This window comes from Triturus cristatus, chromosome 1_2 (assembly GCF_964204655.1).
Source record: "Triturus cristatus chromosome 1_2, aTriCri1.1, whole genome shotgun sequence".
In the NCBI taxonomy this organism is placed as follows: domain Eukaryota; kingdom Metazoa; phylum Chordata; class Amphibia; order Caudata; family Salamandridae; genus Triturus; species Triturus cristatus.
In genome coordinates, this window is record NC_140580.1 from 541094029 (window position 1) to 541119912 (window position 25884).

Below are 25884 nucleotides of genomic sequence, written 5' to 3' on the forward strand. Positions count from 1 at the left end.
CCACATGATTACACCACTTAGCAGGACTCCCTCATTGTTATGCAATGTCACATGACGTGTGTGTATGCCTTTTCTATATCAACACGAATAAATAGGGTGATTTATTAACTGAGGTTTATCTCTCGTAGCGACCTTAGGCACTGGCCAATGTTTATACAGTGCACGAGCATCTGATTGTCTGATTGAACCCAATCGAAATTATATGAAACATATGAATTTGTATAAAAATTTACTATGAATAGATGAGTAATCATGTTAAACATGTTTATACCACCATGAAATACAAACCTTATTTCATATGTATGAACCAGTCTGTTTTCCCTTGGATTATGCCTGCGACAGAAGGAGCACCCGCAAGTCTGTTTTCAATGTTTATGTATGTTTTTCAGTTCTAGTAATAGAAAATAGAGCACTTTCACAGTGGGAGCTATGGCTTTGACAAAGACCGTAAAGGACAAAATGCGTCAGCCGGCCGAACAAATTTGGTTATCAATATTCCTGGAGTGTGGGCTCTTTCTTGCGCTGAGAGGACACTTTAGGAATATAACTGTAGCCATGCAGTCTTAGACTCCAAAGCCCAATAGAGGGTGATTAATTGTGTCCCCAATTTTTCGTTCCAGCAGCCACACCCACTGGAGGGTATGAAAATGAAGGCCAAAAACTACGAATCCCAGCGTGCCTTGCAGAACGAGGAGTTCCGTCATGGTGGCACACCGGAAACCAAGTACTTTTGAGCAGCGCAGGGGATGGTGGTAGCTGGCCGATCCTGAAAGGGCTGCAGCAACGGGCCTCTGAAGAGAAGCAAAAAGCTTTGAAACGCGTCAGACCAGGGACGATATATAAGGATGGAAAGCGGCATGGCTTCAAAATAAAAGAAAGTGGACACTTTATCCTGATGTGGAGTGCGGTCTCAAGTCAAGGGAAACCTTTTGGTGAATATATATATATATATATATATATTCACTTAAAAAACCATAGGTTTCACACATGTTATAGTTAGCTGGACATTTCACTCGTAAAAAACCAATGAAATTCCCCCGTTATAGTTAGTTCAGATAACTATAACTCGCGCGCCCGCAATCCACTGCTCATGACGTCACATATTACATCACTCATGACATGGTCAGTGGCATCACTCATGACATCACTGATGACATCATCCCTGTGATAGAGTGACGGTCGCGCGAGTTATAGTTATCTGAACTAACTATAACGGGGAAATTTCATTGGTTTTTTACGAGTGAAATGTCCAGCTAACTATAACATGTGTGAAACCTATGGTTTTTTTAGTGAATTTGCAAGGTTTTTTAAATGCTAATTCCTAACTATAACGTGTGTGAAACCTATGGTTTTTAAGTGAATTTGTAAGGTTTTTTAAATGCTAAGTTATATATGTATATTTTTTATATATTTACTTTACAATAAACTACCTATGTATATAGTTATAGATTGATTGTATCCTGTAATATGGAATGTCTCGTTTAAAATGGTTTTTTTTAAGGTTTTTCACCGTGCGCGCACAGTGCACGCACCCCGTGAATTTTTGAAAAAAAATAAAAATATTTTTTTCACCCTTCGGGGTCCTTCAGGGACCCCCTGACAAAGGCTAGGGGGTCAGGAACTCTCTACCCTGCCCCCTTTTCACGTTCTCCACCTTTCTTTTTCACTGTCACACACCAAACACACAAAATGGCGGCCGACACTTCCTGATTTTGACCGATTCGAATGTTGACTGACATGTAACCACCAATCAGAATTGCGTTCGCGCACGTCAGGGTGCGCGCACGTTGCGCGCACGGTGCGCGCTTATAGATATTTATGTGCTTTTAACTGCAATTTTCTCAGGAACTACTGAACAGATTGACACCATATATGCAAAAGGCACATGCCTGACCTGAGGACTACCTCTTTGCCAAATTTCAAGTAATTCTGTTCAGCCGTTCGGGCTGTACCTTCAACTAAAGGTCCTATGGGAAAATGTATGGGGAAAGCGCATTTTGGGACCCCCCTTTTTTCTCAGCCCCCGCTTGACAAATCACCCCGAGACTTTCAGGGTAGGAGCTGAGCGGAGCGCCCCATTAGTTTTGAAAATTTCGCGAGGATTCGTCAACCGGCGCCAAAGTTATTCAAAATAGAATTTTTAGATTTCCTATTGAAACACGGTCCTAACTATAACTATCTACTGGCGACCGCCAGTAGATTATATATATATATATATATATATATTACCTACTGGCGGTCGCCAGTAGGTAGTTATAGTTAGGACCACGTTTCCATAGGAAATCCGCAACATTCTATTTTGAATAACTTTGGCGCCGGTCGACGAATCCTCGCGAATTTTTCAAAATAGGTGGGGCGCTACGCTACGCTCCTACCCTGAAAGTCTCGGGGGGATTCGTCAAGCGGGGGCTGAGATAAAAGGGGGGTCCCAAAACGCGTTTTTCCCATGCATTTTTCCATAGGACCTTTAGACACAGCTACAGCCCGAACGGCTGAACAGAATTACTTGAAATTTGGCAGAGAGGTAGTCCTCAGGTCAAGGAAGTGCCTTTTGTAGGTTTGGTGTAAATCTGTTCAGTAGATTCTGAGAAAATAGCCTTTAAATCAATATATATATCTGAGCCAGCTTACGGTGCGCTTACCGTACGCGTACGGTGGCGTGCGCGAGCGCGATTTTGATTGGCTCTTAGATCTTAGTAAACATTCGAATCGGTCGAAACCAGGAAGCGACGGCCGCCATTTTCTCTCTCGCTCTCTGAGTTGGGCAGCAAAAACGAAGCCAAAAAATGGCTAAAGAGGCAGTTTCGTCACATCCTCACCACCCAGCATTGATATAGGGGTCCCCAAACAACCCACAAGCCCAAAAAAAAAAAGTATTTTTTTTTCCGGTAATTCGCCGATTACGCTTACCGTACGCGTACGGTAAAAATTTTTAAAAAAAATAATAATCCACATTTTCCCCACCCCGTGTGCAAATGGTGCCCGAAGGGCACCATTTGTGCATGGCTTATTACAGATATAAAATTAACAAAGAATACATTTCAAAAAGATGCGCATAATATGTCCCCCATGTGCGCACGGTGCGCGAAGCGCATCGTGCGTACATGGCCCATCCCGCATAATGTGGGCCATAATGTGACCACCGTGCGTGCACGGCACTAACTGCGTAAAGTGGGCGCGCGGTGCGCGAAGCGCACCGCGTCCTCACTGTGCGCGCATGGTGCGCGAAGCGCACCGTGCGCGCACGGAACGAACTGCGTTAACTGGGCGCGCAACGCCACGAATGGCGTAAAGTAACTTAGCATTTAAAAAAACTTACAAATTCACTGAAAAAACCATAGGTTTCACACACGTTATAGTTAGGAATTAGCATTTAAAAAACCTTGCAAATTCACTGAAAAAACCATAGGTTTCACACATGTTATAGTTAGCTGTACATTTCACTCGTAAAAAACCAATGAAATTGCCCCGTTATAGTTAGTGCAGGCAACTATAACTCACGCGACCGCAATCTTCTGCTGATGACATATGTGTCTTTATGAAAAAAAAATATTTGTAATATATGTATAGCTAAAATTTAATGGAAGAAGACATGGGCAAATAAGTGTCTAAATACAGTATTAGCATCAGCAGAGGATTGCGGTCGCGTGAGTTATAGTTGCCTGCACTAACTATAACGGGGCAATTTCATTGGTTTTTTACGAGTGAAATGTACAGCTAACTATAACATGTGTGAAACCTATGGTTTTTTCAGTGAATATATATATATATATATATATATATATATATATATATATATATATATATATATTACCTACTGGCGGTCGCCAGTAGGTAGATATAGTTAGAACCTATTTTCCATAGGAAATTAGCAACATTCTATTTGGAATAACTTTGGCGCCGATTGACGAATCTTCGTGAAATTGTCAAAACTTTTGGCCAGCTCCGGTCCACTCCTTTCCTGAAAGTTTCGCGGTGATTCGTCAAGCGGGGGCTGAGAAAAAAGGGGGGTCCCAAACACCTTTTCCCCATGCAATTTCCCATAGGACCTTTAGCCGCAGCTACAGCCCGAACTGCTGAACGGAATTACACCAAATTTGGCAAAGATATATATATATATTACACACACACAATATTTCAAAAGCATAACTCTTATTAGGGATTGTGTTTATTGTTTGAAAATACTGTTTTATATACTATATGAAATCCAAACATGCACACGCCTTCTGGTGTAGGAAGGGTCGGACGGGCCATCGTGCCACCCTGGCATTTCCCTGATAGGCTGCAGGCTACGGGAATGCCTTCAGAGCAGAATGAGCTGCCGTGGCCCACCCATTCCCGCTAGTCCCATTCTTGTAGAAGCCGTCTGCAGTGTGGGCCTCGTTTCAATCATTTTTCCAGGGAGGATTTTGGTTTCCAGTCCAGCCTGCGAAGAAGCATAAAGAACACTACTTGGCTGCCATTGGAGAATAAAATATAAACAGGGAGTCATTTATTTATTCATTTGCAGTACAGTAGTCCCGGGGGCCAGTGATAAACAACAGTTGCCTGCAGAGAATGACTCATAGGATTGCTGCAGGTCGAAGACAAAAGCCTTACAGGAAATGTAATATTCCAGTCCTTCTTACCCACCTGGCACCGAGGAGCAACAATCTGCCAACTGCACCTACAGAACCAATCCTGTGCTTGTGTCCAGCTAACATTTTCTGCATGCTGAGAATTACAAATGATTTAAAACTGTTTGACCTGCTCTGCCAATCAAGGGATGAAAACAAACAAAGTGATAGATGGAATGCTTGAATTAATCACGGCCACTGGCAATCACTCAGGCAAAATTTCAGCCCATCATTTTTTGCCAGCTGTGCCATTCTAGATAGATACCCGTCATATGCAAATCACTTTTGGTTCTGTGCCAATAGGAAACGGTCAGCTCCAACTACCCAAACCAGGCCCCTTCCAAATGGGAACAAACGCAACCCCAGACCAGTTTCATCCTAGTTAAGCCTCATCGGCGAGGCAGAGCTCAGACCCTGAGGCACATTAAACACAGGACCAATGTCTGGGCATACCAGACATGCCTGCTCTTGAGGCTTCAGGCACTTAACGTCCCTCAAGTGTTTCGCAACTTAATCAAGACATTGGCAACAGCCTCAGAAGTCGTTATTTGTGTTGGGAAGAGGGTGGGACGTTCGGTTTGGGCAGTGCCGGGCTACAAGCACCACTCCCTCTATGGATAGCCAGTTGGTGATAGTCTCAAATCCTCAATCCCCTCTCACTCTGTAAAATTGTTTACAGAGTTGGCAGGTGTGGCATACCATCACTCTCTGGACACCACCTGCAACAAAGTGATGGATGGCATGCTCAGCCACTGGCAGCAGCTCTGCTCTGGGTGCATTCCAGTGCATCGTTTTTCACTCAGATCTGAGGGCATCGGCTCAGCTCGGGTGGCACACAAACCACGGGTAGCTTGCCAGCATTGATTAAGTGGGCGCACGTGAATTTCTGTATCCACCAAAAAAAAGCTGCTGATCCTGGAAAGTTTTATCGCTCCAAAACGGATACAGGCACAACAGAAAGGAATTATGGGATTTTTAAGCAAACGTTTAATGAGTCAGTAGTGCTTAGATGCAGCATTGTTAACAAAACGTGAGATGCGATTGTGAATTAACAGAATCTCCACCCATCAGTTGCTTCATTACTGCTAATCTGCAAAGTATGTCACACTTGAATCCACAGCACATGGAGTAGAATATTTATATATTCAACTGTGACCCATGCAGAGCTCAAAAACGCAAAACCGTCTTAAACCTGCTAATTTACTACAAGTCACCACTCCATGTCTACCACAGGCGGGTTCCCTTACTACTGGAAATCAGCTCTTTGCCAGGGGCAGAGGTCGACGTGGAAAACATCTAATGAGAATGACGTTCCCAATCGTTTTTAATTTTTACCAAAACAGTTCCCAAACTTTTAAGAAAAAACACCCATCCCTGAACGGTCAAAGTGACTTGAGTTGCCTCGGACAGATTGCGAGAAAAAGGGACAGACAGCTGAGGAAAAACAAAGCTTCTTCCTCACTAGGATACTTGCTGGCTGAAGTATATATGTAGGCAGTCAGATAATCAGCGACTCAGGAGGCTGCTAGAGAGCCAGTGCAGGCTTTCATTGGCAGAATCATTTGAGGCCTCCTGGTGACAATTGGCTATTCTTTTTGGGAGGAACTGTGATGGTGTTACTAGTTCTGAAATATGTCCTTTTAATGGAAACTTAAAGGTCTGAACCAGGCCCAGTCCATTGCAGATTACTAAAAATATAATATTTGAAACACAGATTTGTTTTGCACATTTAAGAGAAGCCTACTCTTTGGTGTGTGCAGCCTATCTTATGTCTTGATACATCTTTTAAACTGCAGTATCCAATCTTAAACTATGTGTCATACTTGTTTTAAACCAATGACAAATTTTCACAGTAATTTCTGCCACAGGCTAGGACCGAATAGCCCTTAAAAGCACACCACTCTTCCCTTAGGCACCAACGGGGATTCAAATTTGTAACACTCCGTCTAAACACAAAGACAAAGTGATTCCATTATCCAACTGAGCTTTCCTACCAGATGATACTTTTCCCGCAGATTAGTTTAACTTGCATTTATTTTTAATTTACTGTATATGTATTGTATGTTCTATGCAGTTGGCTGTGGGTGAAAGACCAGCAAAATAGTCACAGAATATTATGGTCTTGCTGTCCGCGTCGCAGGCCCTGTTCCTGCTGTTCCTGCTGTACTTAGGGGATCAGAATTTCCATACATTTTTAATACCCTCAGACTCCTGGTGAGATCCATGCAGTACATTCACTGAAATACTCCCCACAGCTTTCAAAGCGATGCTTCCATCTCAGAGGCTAGGTCAGGTTTAAAAAGAGTCTGTTTGAAGTCGGAAGACTCGTGGCACACAGGAAATAGAAACCTGTGTGGCCGACAGGGATTACACCAAACTGGACGAGTATAATGTAGCAAAGTTAATTCTACTCGATAACGCTACTTTTTTGGGCCCGTCTATCACGAGATATGTTACGTTTAGAGCCTTTAGGAAGGTTCTAAAAACCTGTCTCTTTAACCTGCCATAGACTGACCCCTCAGTTACCCCTCACCGCGAATCTGCAATTCAGCGCCGGGACATCTCTGCTGAGGTAGCTGTGCACTTTACAAACTCAGTTATTATTATTTTATTATTATTATTTCATGTAGGTGTTGGTGAGAAATGTAGTTTCACTATTGTGCGTTTGGGCTATGGACCCCCTCTCCCGCAGTCGTCCCCCACCGCCGCCCTCCATGAGGAGACATGTTATGTGTGATATTTCATGTAGGCCTTGGCGATTAATTTTGTTTCATAGCATTGTACGTTTGAGCTATGGACCCCCTCTCCCACAGTCGTCCCCCACCGCTGCCCTCCATGACCCCCATCAGGAGACATGTTATGTGTGATATTTCATGTAGGCCTTGGGATGAAATTTAGCTTCACTTGCTTTGACCCTTTCTACCACTGTCTCCCACAGAGGTGACGTGTAGTAAAATGGACCCCCTCTCCCTTAGTCTCCCCCGCCGGGGCCCTAACCCCCCCCCCCCATAAGTAGCCTGTACCAGTGCTAGCAGTGAAGGGAACAAGGGTGGAGATCATACCACCATTACCCAGGGGACAAGATAAGCGACAGGTGTTCATTGATTCAGTGGAACACTTTTATGCAGCCCATTATGCACAGCCATCAAAGCTACCTCACTCTGTTCAACCAGCAAGAACATCACAAGATGTATCCCAGTCGGGAGCCCCTTGATATAAAGAACAACCAGATCTAAGCACTGAGTAGTCTAAAGATCCTATAGCAACACTATCAGCACCACCCATTACAACTGAGGTAACTGAGAGTTTTTGAATTCACAAGATTCTGATTTAGAACTATGAAGCTGTTGTGATTCATGAATTAACAGAACAGCAAAGTTACAGGATCGAAAAAACTGCTCCCGAAAACCAACAACAAAATGGATGGATAGAATTTAGACGCGCTGCCTGGACCATTGTCTGGATTGTGCCAACATCGATCTTGTTCCTAATTTCACTGACAATGGTGGTGTTCTTAGTAAGAAGAGTGCATGGAAAACATGTTTCAGTGATGGAGAATCCTAACCTAACGGCAAGGAAGTTGAACAAGCAGGATAGACTACACAGAGTTTGCAAATTAGTCTTAAATTAACCTGATAGCCAACCTACTGGAAGATGGTGTCTAATGGGAAGTGCTGCAATGTCAAATGCTGGGCCCAGCAGAGACCGTACGAGGATTAAACCTTTTCGTTGAACGTGGGTGACATCTTATCTCCTGGACCATTTACCGGCAACTGGGATAGGAACACCAAAAAGAACGTACTTGCCAATTGTGTGTCTCATGCTTCCATTCATGAGGCAGATCCTCCTCTCACAGTGAACAATCACAACCATACCCATTGACACACGGATGGCCTTCCCATATTTTCATTTGAACCACTGCACCATGCTCAAACTACTTATACAATCCCCATATTTCACTGCTCCAGAAAAGGTAGAGATTGGACCTTGGTACATGCTCCAGTAACCAACAATATGCTAATCTGGTGTGTGTGTGTATTTATTTCTAGACAAACAATGACTTATTCACTTGCATTTTCGGATGAATATACTGAACAGGGGGTTGTGGATTGGAATAAAGCAATTCCTTTACAGTTAGTATGGGAAAATGAGGGTTCACACATTCAAGGATCAGACACATTGTTTCTTCTTTATCACATTCCTTGAGATTTCATATTCTTGAACAGTGCTATTCAAAAACCTGCAAGTTTTGGTTTTACAGGTGCTAGAGAATTAGGTATCTCATTGATGTGAGGACCAAATTATTCACACTTCTAAATTGATATGGGAAAAAATAGTGAATAGTGATGAAATTCCCACATTAATTCCCGGTGACAGGTAGGAAATTATCTACTAAATCTACATGAATGTCAAAGACTTTCCAAAGGAGTCATAGGAGCACTTGCAACCAGGGTAGATCCTACATATTCATTTTAACACGTTTAGTACTGTACCCTTTGCCAACCTAGGGTTAATGATCACTCAGACACTGATAAACAACACAAACATTTTTCAAGAAGAAATAAAAGCAAGTCTTTCTTAAGAGTTCAAACCAAAAGATTACAGCCAATATAGATTCAATTTCATGGATTCCAATGGCTTTCATGCAAAAATATTAAATATTCAAGGAGCACTCAGAGTAATAAGACCGTAATCTCAGAATGTTAAAAAAATAATGTATTCACTTTCAGATTTGACAGTGTCTGCTTTTAAAATTGCAGAGGAGATGGAGGACTGCAGCAGTAATATAAAGCAATATTTGAATTGCAATCCTTCATAGGAGTGATAAGAATTGCATAGTGTACCCTGAAACCTTATCAATTAATCCGTAATGTTTTAAACCTAAAAATTAAATGAAGATCAAAGGATGTTAAGCAAAAATGGATTTACATTTATTCTAATCTCAGTACAATAGTTTGAAATGTCTTTATTTACTCCTTAGGAAAAGTATGATATGGTATGGTATGGCTTTATTACGATATATATCAATGTTTTACATTTGGAAGATTGCCCCCTAGGGTAGTGCCCACAACCAGTATTGGACTGGCCTATTCGGCACTCTGACACTGCCAGATGCCCCGATTTGAAAGTGGCAGTGAGTGAGTGCGACGTTTTTTAGGACGTGTCTGGGGAGCGCTTGCGCTGCTCTGTGAGACATATTGTGTCCAGAATATGGGCTTAAAGCACACCCATCGATTACCATTGGTTCTTTGTTGTGCCATTCAGAAATCCTGCCTTTTGATTGGTACAGTGCTGGTCATTGGCCCTCCTTTAGGTGCTTAGTTCCCACCCAGGGGACATCACTTATACTTATTGATCATTCTGTTTGGCTGGCCAACGTGATCGTGCTTCTTCCTGGTCGTCTATCCCAACGTGATTCATTCAGCTTATTGGTGCTTTGTCCCTCATTTATTGTTGCTTATCCTTGTTATTTTTCATGGTGACATGGAAGCACTCCTGTTCACATGCTCAGGAGCTCGTGCTGAAGCCACGATATCAATGCACTTCAATCATATTATGCGTATGTTTTTTATAGGCATTTTCCGTTCTTTACATTTTGTCACTTGGAAGCTCTACTAGTTGTGAAAAACCCTATGCTTTAAATGCACAGTGTAAAACATTTCTCAAAACGGATGCCACATATCATTTTTCAGCACAGTGCCCGAAAGTCATTGGGGAGGTTTTGAATTTAAGATTACTTCGTGCACATTTGAACAGTAAATATTGCAGTTTTTTTGGCCAGCATATACTCTTGTTTTCATTGGTGCTCCTCTGCCCATCCCGAACCCATATTCCATTTATTTATTTCTGGGAGCCTTGCAGCTGTAAGTTGGTAACATGTTTCTAGCTTCATTTTTATGTGCTCCTTGCATTTTCTTTTTTGTTTAGTTTACTCGTTTGATCTGACCATCCCGAGATGTGTTGCATTGTGCCGGCAGTCCCAATCTATACAAAAATTGCCAGTGGGTAAAGTGATATTTTTTTGCTTCAGGATTCTTGTCGAGTGTTTGACTTGTTCTCCTTTTGGCATCCATCAAAAATATGAGTGACGTGGCATAGCTGTAGAATATTTTGGGAGTGTCTTCTGTCAAAAGTAGTGGCTTAATAGTATACCATTAGTTAGTTACTTAAAATATACTTCCTTAATCATAAGAGTCTTTTCAGATGTTTCTCTCATTTCTATTAGACTTCACTATGCCCTTTGCAGGTCTTCACGTAATATAGGCATGTTGTCCAAAACAAATCCTTGTAATTTATTTGTTTTGGAAAGGGCTGGTTAAGGCTATTGCCACTCTAAGACAAACTCATCTTTTGTAAGGAAACTGTTACTTGGGTAAGTAGATCTGTTTTATTTTAATGCGCTGAAATAGAACTAGTCCTTGAATGTGTTTCTGTTGTAAAATCCAACTTTTAACAAGGATTGATATTTATAATTTGGTTAAAATGTAATAAAAGGGAAATCATTTTCTAAACAGGCAATCTTCTCATTACATTCTTAGCAGAGGTTATTTGGTGGTCTCTACATGTAAGTAGCTGCTCAGGTACCTTATGTTTACATCAATACTCTGGCTTTCACCTGTCATTTTCACTTGATGTGCTGATCACAGTGCTTGAGTATGTGAAAGTGTGCCTTTAATGTCCGTGCAAAACAGTCCACTCCTGCTGTATATTTAGTTTGCAGGAAGTTTAGAATCCTGTTTCTGTGTTTTTAGTTCACAGCAAAGGGTGTGTATTGGAGTACAAAGTCAAGAAAGTGAATGTCTGTGTAAGGAAGTAGATCATAGAACATGTGGGGGGGGGCCACCTTCAACATACTCGCAAAGAAGTGTGCTTGTTTCTCAAGAGCTACACAAATTGGTGGGTGATCTGTGGTCATTATTTGGGGTTTGTAATACCCAAAATCCTCATTTTATTGTTTAAGTAGTATTGTTGACTCTGGAACTAAGCTGTCTATTGTAGGATAGACTGCTGGGTGTGCCATTGTAAAGACAATCCAAAAAGGCATTGTTTATAGCTTTTGGCACAGGAATTAGAAAACAGGCATGCTGCAGCTTTGCCTTGAGCTTTCTTTTTAATTAAGACAAGTACTGCCTAGATGTAAAACCTTTTTTTCAAGTATCCATCTTTAACTATGATTCAGATCCTTATCAGCTGTTTCCCTATTTTAGTTTATAAAACTTTAAACCATATTGCTTATGTTTTGTAAGGATATAAGCAATGGACTTGAAACAAGGTCCCTTCCGGGCCCTGCAGTCATGTCCTTAACTTTTCAGACAAAAACACTCATTGATTTCAAAATAATAAGTGTAAAAGCGTTAACCATGTTGTTCCTGCTTACATTTCACTTGCTTTACTTAATCTTGCATTCTCTATCAGTGTTTGCTTTTTCCAGCATGTTGTTACTTTTTTTCAGTCAGAATATTACTCTTGTTTCCCCTCCCTCATAACCTGTTTCCCATTTTGTGGTTCTCCTGCGTCACAAGGTCATAGGAATGTCAATAGCGCTATGCAAATATCATCACTCCACTGCATACAAAAAAACAAATGTAAAAAATATTGTCATTTTTAACACCAACAGCTCTAACTTTCACAAACACAAGACCCATTGCATTGCAAATGCTTGTTTGTTTTGGTCCGGTTGTCTAAACCAATACTGCACACAGTCGGAGAACCCATTTTTGCATCATTCTCGGAGGATTCTTAGTACATTACACTGCTGGCTAAAAGGACAACCTTTGCATTTTAACATTGAATATTGTTCCAGCCTTTTAGGAACATCCCATTTATGTAAGCACAGGGTTTTATTTAACGAATGTAACAACCAACTCAGATGCCATTGGACACTGAAGGTCCCTTCAAATTCGCAGAGTTGAAATATTTATAACTAGGAGAAACGGAGCATACCTAAAAGATTCACAACAAATGAATGTCCTTTAATAAGAGACTGTAGTTCTTTAGTGAGGGTAAGTGAAATGACTGAAAGAAATGATATCCACCATCACAAGGCTCAATTGCTATGCTCGGTTGGCAACACACTAACAAGCTCTCATATGCAAGTCTAGACAAATTAGCTAGCATGGTTTCATTATTATTGAAACAGGATAGAACGGTAGAATTAACAAATGGATATTAGGGACAAAAGCAGATCAGGTACCAGTGCAGAGGCGGCCTTAGACACCTGGACCGGTCCAAAGGGAATGCACGGAGGGGCGAAATTAAGGCGGCTGAACCGATGATAGCATAAGGTACATGACTTGGCATAATTAAGGCGTAGCATACTAAAATAGCTATACATGGTAGATGGTTCACAACATTTGGACACATTAGGTAGGAAAGAGATTAGTAGAATCGGGATATGTGATGAAATATGATCGGGGTTCACCTAGCACTCGCCCCGATTTCCATATTATTTGCTGAGCATTTATTATAATTATTCTAATCCAGATGATTTGTAGACAAATACTGCATAATAAATAATTTAATAGCAAAATGCTATTCATTGTTTGTGCGTACAGATTCAGGGGTACACAGTGGGGATCTGCTATATCACCAATGGCAGATAAATGATTCTCTGGCAGGTTTGTCTGACTCCCAACACTTCCTGTCTAATAGAGCAGAACTTGTTAAAGAGGATATGAGCGGCACCTGCCAGCTCATCTTTTCCTCTGAAAGAGCACATTTGCTTTCGGGGCAAAGGGGCATTCACTGGGAGTGGCGCCACTCCTATTCGATGAGCACAACACCAGCACCCCTCTTCTGTGACTCTGTTTGCCATCTTGCTGAGGTGGGAGTAAGACTCCAGTTCTTACACCTGTTTAGGTCCAGTTCAAATGAGTTCATCAAAAGAGCCAAGAGTACGCTTAAACAGGTCTTAGCAGCGAGACTCTTCAGTAATGGTGCATCTTGTCTAAACAACCCATGTGGGGCAGTATTTGATCTCCTGTTGATCTGTTTGTACCAGTGGTCGAAGTGGGGGGAAAAAGTAGGGGAACTGTGGGCGGAGATTCAGAGGGCGGGACTAACACGTGGATTGGGTCAGTGGGCGGAGTCAGAGGTGTGACAGAAAGCGCAAAATATCCCACTTTTTAGTATTTGTTTCCTATTTTACTAACCGGTTGCAGCTTTTTACATTTAACCAGTGGATACACATGTTTATTTAAGGTTTAATATGAGTTATTGACATTAAAATACATTCCCAAAGTGGGATACGTTTCCAATCACAGAAAGTCCCAAATATCCTTAAAAGTGGAATCGCAAGTCATTTGTCTCCCAGCCATGTTGTTTCTGTCATCAGCACTTCTCATTTTTTTCCACAAGAGCAGTTCAAACATGAATGGCAAAATATCCTAGTTTGCAAATGTTTTCCACATAATTATGGCTCTGCCATATTTGCCACATACTACATCATCTGCTGTATAAACTGACTATTTTAACTAATACATTCTTTATAGCTCGAATGGATCAAAAGTTACTAATAAATGTAACTTGTGCTGCTGTGAAGTGGAGGGCCCTTTGCAAAGGTTGACTGGTAACCTTTCTATCTTCTGCAATTGTATGTGCCACTGGTACTAAGAAGGAAAAACCTTTGCAGAGACTGTTAGCATGTGTAAAAATGTCAAAACAATATAGTTTCAGAAAATGTACAGCACCACTAATACCAGTGTAGGGTGTCAGAGCACTTTACATCACACACAATCAATCATACGTGTGTAAATCACTGTATAGGAAATGTTACATGAGACAAAGGACTACAAGGTGTAGGTGTCACATCACAACCATACTAGTAGGCAGCATAGTTTAAAAGTGATTGGTCTGGAGAAACACAGACTCAGAATTAAAAACATAACACCATGGTTAGGGGTTCTCTTTAATAATCAGAATTGATTTCTACCCAAATGAACCCTTTTTTCAACATTAGGATAATCAAAGACTGGGTAAAAAACCATAATGCTCTAATTTAATACCTTGCAGTTTGCATGCAGCTCTTACATGACAGTTAATAGCTCACTGTTCTATGTTAGGATTTTAACTTATTAACTGCAAGTATCAAAAGGGTCTCTCTGACAAAAGCAGTAACCCACTAACCTATTTATATTATGCACACTTTGTGATCTGCATGGTACATATTCTTTGCAGCAGGCACATTAACCCTCTGCACTTCCTTTCCATGAGTCAAAACGTCTACTAGACAAAACACCATCTCTCTCTACTAAGAACATTATTCACTGGCGTTATCATGACATTTTTATTGTTGCTGAAAATTGATGGAGGCCAGGAAGGAGGCAGCAAGTGCTTTTAAAACCATATCATACTTGCAAACACAACGCCCCCACCTGAAGTCAGAGTCAGCCGTGGTCCGTGCAGGTAACGGTGGTGGGGCCGGGTAATGGGGGATTTCGAGGGACGATGCGGAGGGAAAATTAATTATTTAGTTAATTTTCCCTCGACTTTGTGCTTCGAAATCCTCCCTTTCCCGGCCCCTCTGCCCCACCACTGTTACATGCACGGACCGTCGATGGTCAGCGCCTGGTGCGGTCGCACTGCCCTAAAGCCACCCTGCTCAAGGGTCCTGTGACCTCAGTGACAGTCACTATTACTCTATGGTGTGCTGCTTCATAGGCCTGCCTGCACGACTGGAGGTGAACTTCAGAATGAAATGCGGCAGACAGGCTTTCAAGGTTAACCCACATGTGCCACTGCTAGGGTCCACCTGCTGGTGCTAAGACACCAGGGCTTTTAAGATCTTGCGGGGCCTTCTAAGATCTAGAATGGGAATGTGCTCCCTCAGGGGAGCACTTACGTCTATCTAGCTAACATTTTGTGCGAGTTGACAGTAATGAATTATTTAAAAGTGCCTCACCCACTCTGCCATTCCAGGTTTGAGGACAAACAAACCTTCTGGGGCAATGCCTGAATTCATCTCAATCACTGGCAGACACTCGGGCCACAATCATGTCTTTAATTTTTTTCCGCTTCGATACTATGGACAGAGACCAATCATATGCGAATCAGTTTTTGTTCTGCACCAATAGAAACAGTTCAGCCCGAACTGTCTGTCCAAGTCACTGCCGGGTGGGACCACAACAACGCCAGAAAGGTTTTGTCCCACTTAAGGTTCATCCGTGAGCCACAGATTGTGTCTTGCGGCACGTCAAGCACAGGACCCCTTTTAGGTATACCAGATATGCCAACTCGCTCAGTGCCACCCCTCCCCACACCCACAGAGAGCTGGTTTTCAGATTGTGTTTGGAGGCTCTGGAAAGCCAACAACCACTAGGAGTTTTACAACCTCTCCGGGACATTGGCAGCAGCTCAGAAGCCTGTTTTTGAAGGCGGGTTGGCTCGGGCAGTGCCAGGATATTAATCCCTTATACTCCATGTTTGGCCATGTGGTGATGGGCTCAAAGCCCCACCCCCTCCAGTCAGGGTTGCATTGCGAAGCGGGCAATCGGCCATGGGCCGATGGGCTGGTGCCTAAGTGCCAGCAGGGAGGCGCTTTTGTTTGGGTCTCTGTCAAACACCCACAGTATGTCCTATTGCTCTTCCCAGCCACCGCTATGCCCAGGCCACTGTCATGTGGGGCCTGCATGGGCAGGCAGGCTAGAGAAACATAGCGCTATGCTTTGAGGTGGGCAGTGCTTAATTTGAGCCGGTGCTTTCCGGTGCTCAGCACCGGCACTTAATTGGTTTCCGGTGCTCGCACCAGCACGAAATTTTCAACACCATACTGAGAACAGTCTACCACATGGTGGCGCTGCTCATCTAATTTAAAGATAAGCAGAACAACAGTAGTTTAGGAGTACAATATACATTAAAATAGTGCTAATACCTGCGTCCCCAGCCATTCCTTTAGCTTTGGGGACCTGCAATAATCTGAACTGGCGCCTTTACAAGCGGGAGAGACGGTTAGTTGTTGTTTTGGCAGTGATGACAAGGGCGATGGGTGGTGCAAGCTGCAGAGGCCTCCAGGTCAGAGCCCTGGCACTTAATATTTTACAAATTAAGCACTGGAGGCGGGGCAATGATTGGGGGTGGTGGGCTTGCAGAATCGTTGTTGGGAGGCTGGCTTGGGCAGTGGGGCTGGACTTGACTCCAGAAGCATTGTTCTTCCCCTATCTCCTCCCCCAGCATCACACTGAGGCCATGTTGAGAAGGGGAGGGAGGATGTGAATAGACCAGGTGTTGCTGTGGCCGTTGGGCCATTCTCACCTAGTTGTCAGTTCTCCCCTCAGCCCCCATGGGACCAGCCGCCCCAAAAGTGAAGAAATGTCATTCTTATTTCACTTCACTCCTCCTCCACCAGAACTGCACATTTGGGTCATAGTGTAAAGGGGTGGAGGAGAGCACAAAGGCTGGAAGGCCTGTTCAAATGTCAATAAGTAATTTACCCAGCACAAGCCCAGTTTCAACATATGCACAGTTTTTTTTTACGCCTGTACTTGCAGGAGAGATCTGTTTCTTTGTCTAGTCAGGTTTAACTCATCGTATCTTAGAAGAGAGGGTTTATATGCCTGCTGCAAAACACAACGTGGAGCTTGCAGATCACAGATTTGTATTTAATGTAGAAAGATCAGTGGGTTACTGCTTAGAGGTCCTTTTGTTACTTGCAGGACATAAGTTATAATCAGGGCCGTTGGAATTATACGGCAAGGGAGGACCGAATTATGTGGCAGGGCTGACTGCATTTTGGAGCAAGAAAAGACAAATTATGCAACTTTTGTGATGGTATTGCTTCATTATGTTGTCACTTTGAAACATTGTAACCCAGTTTGGGTAGATGTTTCACATAATCAGTATCGGTTTAACAATCAAATACAGCAATAAACAACTGAAAGATGACCAGTCAACTTTTGAGAACGCCTTCTAATGTGCAGGCACCCCTGTCACCATGTTTTTAGTAACTTTTAAACCGACCGAGCTAGAAACCATTTTTTTCCTTACATTCTACATATTATGCTGTAAATGAAGGATTAGGTGGCAATTCCATAATTACGCAGAAAACACTGTGGCCACTGAATCACATAATCTTAGTGACCCTAGTTGTAATCCTTCCACTGCAGCACTGTGAGCTAAGACCCAGCATCAAGGAGCTGCATGCAAACTTCAAAGCATAGAAACTTATTGCATTTTTAATCAAACTTTCTTTATTTTGATATTGCTAAAAGGGGTTAATTGGGTGGTAATAACGAGTCGGATTGGGATGTCGGCGGTCAGACCGGTGACAGCTCGTCTGTGGCGATCCAACTGCTGACAGCCCTTCTGTCCGACCTCTGTATTATGATACTGGCGGTCGGGCCCACAGCTGTGGGACGAAACACTGCCGCTTCTGTCAGGATCATAGATCCCAATGGTGCGGCGGTCAGAGGAGCATCCCAGAATGGCAGCTGTGCCGAGGCAGGCACTGCCATCGGGATTATGATATCCCTTTCCGACAGCCTTTTTATGGCAGGAACCCTGCCATTAAAAGGTTGTTGGAAAGGGATCGGGGGGCAAAGAGGGCTCCCAGCAGTCATAGGCCATTGTAAAGTGTCCCTGGGGGCACATGTAGTGCCCCTACTTACCTCCATGCACCATGTACCATGCATGACATAGTGCATGGCACATAGTACACGGATGTGTAGGAGGTGCTGCATGGTGGCAGCATGTGCTGCGGCCCTTTTCTAAGGCCACAGCATGCCCCCTTTGTGGTACCGATGACTGTCCGACCACCATCTCAGTGATCAAATCCAAATACGGTGGTCGGACCGCCGTATGCTCATCGACCGATCTCCTGACTGCCGCAAAAGCGCCGGACATCCTAATCAGGCCCAAAGTCTAATTAGTGCAGACAACCTCAGCCTTTGCGTAATGTTTTAATTCTTGTCTGTGTTTCACCAGACCAAGCACTCTTATCATATAATGTCAACCAATATGGAAGATATGCTACTTTTACACTTTGTAGCCCTCATTGTCTTATGAAACATTGCCCATAAATTGATTTACAGACTTATATGATTCATTTTCTGTGTACAATATGTGAGTGTTGTAAAACGCTATGACACCCTACACTGGGACACATAGTGCTATAAAAGAAATTAAATACAAAATAAATGATACCTGTCCCTTAAATACAGGGGTTGAACAATGTCAAAAGGCTGCTTTGAAAGAGGAGTGGTGTAATACTTGCTCTGAATTCCAGTGAGCAAGCAAAGCAATTATGCCCTACTTCAAGGAAGGTTCCCAGTTGGTGTCTTCCCCTAAATTGTATTTTTTTAAAACAGGGTCAAATTGTGTATTTTAAAGCTGAATTTTCACATAAACTTTCTCAAAATCCACTGCCTCTCAAAGTGCGCTTATTAAATACTGAGGTACTTTAAAGGAGTTCCAAGTCAATGAAGACAGACTCTCCTCTGGAGTTGATCCCATTTAATTCAAAACGTGCAGTGGGTGCCCCTGCATGTTAATAATTACTTTCATGTGTCAGGCCTAGAATTTTGGAATGAATGGGTCCTATTTGCCATGGGCACCCTGTTAATGCAAACAATGCATAAAGTATACCACTGGCAGAATGTTGCCATTAAATGCCTCCACGTATATATGATGGTTGACCTATAGGTCAAAATTACCACTAGCATGTCAAGGCCAGAATTGTGTTGTGGTTGCCTGCGTCCCCCGCCCAATATGCCATGGTCGTCCTCCCTAACCCGCAGAAATATCTTGAGTATGGTAGCACCAGCATTTTCTATATGTGTGCCAAATGCCAAGAAGGATCTCCAATATGTCAGTGACAGCATTTTACCACTGGTGTCCCATAGACAACAAATTACCTCTAGTGTGCCATCACAAGCATTCTGCCAGGTCCCATCCCATATGCCAAGAACTACCTCCAATATGCCAGTGCCTGCATTTTTCCATAGGTTCCCCGTGTACCAAGAATGATATCCAGTATGTCAACACCAGCATTTTACCACAGCTGTCCCATATGCCAAGAATTACAGCATATGTGTCTGCATTTTACCTAAGTACATCATATACCAAGAATTATCTCCATCATCCTTCTACATTCTCACTCCCTGAGTCTCTTTAGCTCACACTCACTTGCACTCACTTTTACTCACTCTCTAATTCTAAATTAATCTCACCTATTCCCACTCCCGCTGACTCAATCAAACTCACTTAGTTACACTATCACTCATACACACACACATACAGTCTCACACAACATTTCACAGGGTTTTAGTTTACTTTGTTGTGCTTCAGCTGATGGTACTGGGTAGACTTTCAGGGCAGGTGCACAGCTTCTTCCAGCCTTGAGAAGTCAAGCACCGAGTTGGAGTCTGTACAGTGATGCATAGGCTATAGCTGTTCATTTCTTGCCTTCCCACCTCATCTTGTCATAAGGTGGGGTGCGGTGAGTGACGTTCTTGCCAACCCCTCACCCCTGTGATCAGATGGGAGAGGATGAGCTGACAGCATGACTGATGGATAGCCCTAGGCATGGTAGAGATTACCATAAACGCGCCATGGGCTACCTGTACCAGTGACACTACAGCATGTCACTAATGCGGAAGTCTTTAGGCCTGGCAGGATCCAGAGGCCAAGGCTAGGACTTTGCTAGTCCTGGTCAGTCTCACTGATGGCTGCTGCAGGTTCCTCTGTGCGCCTTTGACAGCCATCAGACTGATTTAATGCCTCAGGCGGCAGCAAGGGTGGGCATATCTTTTATTATACTAGTGAATAATAGGTTATGATTAATCACTGGCATTATGAAAAAGGGTGCAGAAACAAGTGCGAGCTCCACTGAAAATGACAGGTTTTATTCTGGGAAACTCCTATGTAGTGAATCATCAAGATGAGGGATTTCAGAGCAGCCTTTTCTCTTTCTTTTGGCATTGTAGGCTCTTTTCCCGGAGATCCTGACTAGGCCTGGGCGGTAAATTCCGTTCCGCTCGCGGAATTTGGGTAGTTTAGGGTTCCGCAGAGAATGCGGAATTGCCAAAAATTCCACGATCCGTAGCTTTGCGGAATTATTTACTTGTTCACGCTTTCAAAATGCGTGTTTGCGAGATATTTCTCCCCGAGCCCGAAAACAGCGTTCGCGATCAGGAAAAAAGCATCGCAAACGGGCGGAACAAGCAATTCCGCGTGTTTGCAGAACTTTTGCGTGTTCGCTGAGATTTTTGACCATTTCGCGGAGCTTTGCGTAACGCGACTACGCAAATTCCGCTCACCCCTAATCCTGACCTAACCCCTTGGCTTTGTTCTAGATTTCTGATTAATGTTATAATCAGCGCCAAGGACCTAGTTGATTGGGAGTGGGATTCTTGCAACCTTGTACAAGGTGTTGAGACTGAGATAAGCATTCAGTTATTACAGCTACGGTGTTTCGAGTCTTCACCAATGCTACTGACTCTACAAACTTTAAAACGCACCAAACATTTCTCCCAAAATTAGCCTCCTGATACTAACCAAGCGATGTTTTGTGAAAGGTTGCGCTCCTCAAATGTGGCCCACTATTTTGGGGCTGCCAAGGTCTATTTTTGGTCCCAATCCGACCCTGCCTCCAGCCCCACAAACAGTTAAAGATTGTCAATTTGTCAGGTCTTGCATGCTCATGGCGCTTAGGATGTCTACTGCAACTAACATCAAAGTGATGGATGGAATACTTGGATTAATCTCAGCCACTAGAAATCGCACGGTGCATTCCAGTCCATCATTTTTCACCCAGGACAAAGGGAATTGTACTCTACCCTGATAGTAAACAAACTGCATGTATCTTATCAGCCTTGGTTTTACTCGTTCATGTGAATTCCCATATGCACCAAAATAGCCCATGGTTCTAGCGGTGATCTAGGCAGAACAATCACTCCAAAATTATTGCAGGCATGACAAAAAAAAGGGTTTATGGTTTTTTTTTTAATGTGGGGTCAACACTGTTTAAAGCTGCATTATTAACAAAACGTACTAAACGTAGGGTGCTTGTACGAATTAACAGAATAACTTAACCCCTTCTCAGTAGCTACATTATTGAACATCTGCTAAGTATGCCACACTTACATCCAAAGAACGTTAAGTGGGTTATGTATTTATGCAACTATAACGCACGCACATCTCAGAAACTAGCATTCAACCTGCTGCGCTATCTTACTTCTACTGAACTAATTTACCAAAGGCCCCTTTCCACTTATAGCACACACTGACCCCCTTGCTTCGGTAAAGGTGCTCTTAGTCCATGACCTACATTATTATTCCGACAGCTCCTAACGCCATGCACTTCTCCCAGGGGGGGGGGGGGCGGATTTAAACATAGGCCCTTTCACATCAACAGATACCTGTGTGGCTGTAAAACAATCAAAGCAAACTGGGATGAGCATGGTGTAGAGAATGTCAATGAATTAACCCGCAATCCTGACCCAGGTGTCTCCCTCTGAAACGTTAATGGGGGAGGGGGGGTGTTCTTTTTATAAAGGGATGCCATGTGTGGTATATACAAGTAGTTGTAGTTTCCTTGACAGGTTGTTGCATTCTGGGAAATTTAGTTCCACTATGGTGTGCAGTTCTAGGCTACTAAATCTGCCAAGCAATATGATTTTGGTTAAAAAGGCAGGAATGGCTAACGAGTCTGACTCGACACTTAGCACATATGTCTATACATGTAGTGACAGAGCAAGGGCACGGTGGTTCCTAATTAAAGGAAGGAAAGTGGACAGCTCCCCGCGGTTGTCAGTAAACAAAAACGTAACTATTGATTGGTTAACATAGACTGTCGCACCCACGGGTCCCGCTATCACTGTACCCGCTGCACTAATGATAGCTACGCACGACCTGTGTACACAATATATCCTGCAGGCAGCTGGTAGGAGCCTCTCATTAAGCGGGAACTCTGGGTACGCGCAGTTCAGGCATAGAGCTAATTGAATCCTAATCTACACATTCGCTTCCGCGGAGTGATGCGACCCTGAGACACGTGAAGCATAAAGAAAGGCACCTGCTGTCAATGTGTCAAATGTTCTTCCAAAGTAAATATTTTGCTCTCCGTGATCAAATTCCTCGTGCACGAAGAGAGACATAAAACTTGTGTGCTGAACTTCAGCCCTGTTGCCAGCCTCGGGTACAACTTGCCCGGTCTCAGGCGCTGTCCCTGTAGGACGGCACCAGGTCCCCCCAGGGCGGCTCCGGCTGGGAGGAGTCCCGTGGAGCGCGCGCGGCCAACGGGCGCGTGCTGCCCGAGCTCCCCCGCGCGCCAGGTCTGTCTCTGATTTGCAGCAGCCGCGCCAGCTTCACTCAGAGCCTCAAGTTTTCCAGGTGAGTAACTCATCCAGTCCACGGTTTTCTGTGCACGACTGGACTAGAAATCCTGTTTTCATAAAGGGTCAAAGGAGGTGACAGGTCAAATAATACGAAAAAAACACGACTGGATGAGCTACTCGCTCATAGCATAGGGAGCCTGTCAAGAGTGCACCCGGGAATAGGAAGGACGCCCTGAGGACCAGTGAGGGGGAGACCACCTCCTTTCGGGTCATTATGGACAGTTTCCAGCCCTGATGTGATCGACATGCATTCTGGGTGTTGGCAGTCTTGCTTTGCTTCTATTTAAGTAATTGTAATAACACACATAAAAGCTGATGAAAAGATTAGGACTGGGGACTGTTCTAAGGCGCTAGAGTGAGGTGCCCACCCTGCATCTTGTGTATAGTGCCCTTTGACTCCATTCGTCGCATGGACTCACAGGGCTTCCCATGTGCACACACACGCTTCTGAACTGCATGTGCACTGCACATGCACGGTTCTATCATTTTGTCCCAATGATTTGCACATACCCCTGTGCACACAACTCAGTCAGAGCACCACAGTCCTAACACACATGTACAGTGAGCACACGCAGGTCTGCCAGTGCGCCTTCTGAGTGGTCTGTAATTACCCTGGGCACAGAAGCTTGATCTGTGCACCTCGATCTGCACATATCCACAGCTCTACCAGTGCACCTCTATTCTGAGCTGTTCTTAGCCGCCAGTGCACACACAGCTGTCTGTACAACTCATTCGTAGCTTCCATAGTTGTCCATAATACCAGTACCTCAGCCTTCACCTGCATGTACACTATACACGCACGACTCGGCCAGTGCATCTTAATCCAGGTATGTGCATAATATGTGCAGGAAGTGCACTCACTACTGCACCTCAATCCTGTCCTGCACACCAAATATGCAGAAATAGATCTCCTAGAGCAGTTTCACATATCCCTGTAGGCGATATGTGTACATACACCTCTGCCACTTGTATGAGCTGCATCTTTTGCGGTCATGCAGGTGAGTAGGGAGTACATTAGTGACCGGAGAGTGAGTTCAAGCCTCAGGGAACTGAGGGTGAGCAGAACCTGAGAGAAGTGTATGTGAGCAGGAGCCACTGGGAACAGAAGGACAGCAGCGCCAGAAGAGAAGCGAGGGAGAGCAGGAGCCTTGTAGGCTAAATTGAACAGGGCCAGTTCTGGCTTTTTAGGCCACAGCAAATTTCTTGCTGGGGCTTTAGAATCTATACATATATTGTACAAATAGAAGCTGCAGTATCAGAAAGGAGTTTAATGATGGCTTGGCCTGAAGTTAGATGAGGGTGTGACACGTGGCGTGGGGCCGCTTGGCAGCTACAGCCTGAGTTTATGTGTGCTGTGGGCAGTGGGTGGGCTGTGATTACACTCAGAGACTGGCCTTAAGCCCGGGAGTCGTCCATCAGCAGGGCGTCATAGCCACAAGCAGAGGTGCGTGCAGAAAGGATCCGAATCCGGAAGAGGGGGCAGCGCACTTCAGATCCGGTGGAGTAGGACCCAGGGGAGGCAAAGACCCTGGTGTGTCCCCTGCAGGTACCGGGGGTCCCGAGCTCTCCAATGTCATATACCAGAGACTCCAATGAGCCAGGCACCGGGTAGCAAGGACTCTGAGCTCCGGGACACCAAGGATGAAAAGTCTCCGAGAAAGCAAGGACCCCAAGCTGCCTCACGCCGATTACCAGGGACCCCGAGCTGCCCCAAACCAGATACAAAGGTCCCCCACCTGCCCCCGAGACCCCCAGCTGCCGTCCCCAGTGCGGCCAATGACACTGAGGCTGCACCCCCCCCCCTCCCCCCCCACCGGGCAAGAGGGACTCACAGCTGGGCCAACAAGCAGGAACAGGGCTCCCCGGGCGGCACCAGGGACACCGAGATACCCCAGTCTTGGTACCAGGTTCCCTGATCTGTGAGACCCCGAGAGAGCAGACTCACATCTGGGGGACCCGGGAAAGGAGTGAAGGTCGGTGACACCGCTCCGCCGCCCCCAGACACCAAAAATGGACGGGACGCACCTCGCCTTCCTGCGGAGCTCTGTGTGATCCTGTCCCGGGCAGACTGCTCGGCCTCGGCGCCAGCTCCGGTGCTCTCTCGATAGCCTCCGAGCCGCAGTGATGCTCCGGCACCGACCCCCGTGCACGGCACAGGTCCAGGGGTGCGTGGACCGCTCGCGGGAGACTGGCGATGAAGTGACGTTAGTGCCCGAGACTCCACGGCAGGCCAGGAGCTCGGTGCTGCTGCGGCTGGGGTGGTGCTGGAGAGTAGTTTGAAAATGCCACAGTATCCTTGTTGACGCTACTACGGAAGTCCACCTGTCCTGGAGTCAGCTGTGTGCTACTAGGGGTGTTGATTGTCAGAGACTGTGCTCGTGTCAATTGAGGTGCATTGAGATCGCCCCGCCCCTTGCCCCGCCCCCTAGAAATGGTCCACACTGAAGCTACCACAGGCGCCCCTCTCCCGCCTGTGCTGGGGATAGTTTGAGATCACCCAGGGAGGATGCCCGGGGCTCGTGCTCTGGCCTCGGGTCTGTACTGCCACCGCAGGGCGCGTGGTTGGTTCGGGAGCTCTGTTGTGTCAGGGTTCTGGGCAGCAAGAGAGGTCTGGAGTGGTCTCCTAGTGCAGTCTGTTCAGACTCTGCGCTGGGGTCAGGGTCTCTGTAAAGGAGGTATGTGGCGAGATGAGAAGGTCAGAGTGTCTATAGGTCAGGGCTCTGCTGGTGTCTGGGAGCGTGCTGCTGTCAGTCTCTGTTTACACGCTCGTGGAGGGTGGCAGTGGTTGGTGCCGGGTGTGTGCTCAGTACAGCGTCCTTGCGTCCAGTAGATGCCGCGAAGTCTCACTTCCACTCTCCTGTGTAGCGGGCTTCACGTGCTCCGCTTCTGCAGCTGCCCCCGCCTGTTTGGCGAGCCAACACTTTCCTCCTGCTGGGCTC

At 44.8% G+C, this 25884-nt stretch overlaps 1 protein-coding gene across 2 annotated transcripts in view; it reads right to left on the reverse strand.

Moving 5' to 3' along the window:
• The window catches only part of LOC146867586 (zinc finger matrin-type protein 4-like), a 1117486-nt gene extending 1092134 nt beyond the window's left edge, over positions 1-25352 (reverse strand). For both annotated transcript variants that reach the window (XM_085606365.1, XM_085606363.1), the window contains exon 1: positions 24971-25352. The gene's annotated coding sequence lies outside the window, so the exon portion shown is untranslated. The remainder of the gene's footprint in view (positions 1-24970) is intronic.
• Positions 25353-25884: the final 532 nt, after the last annotated feature.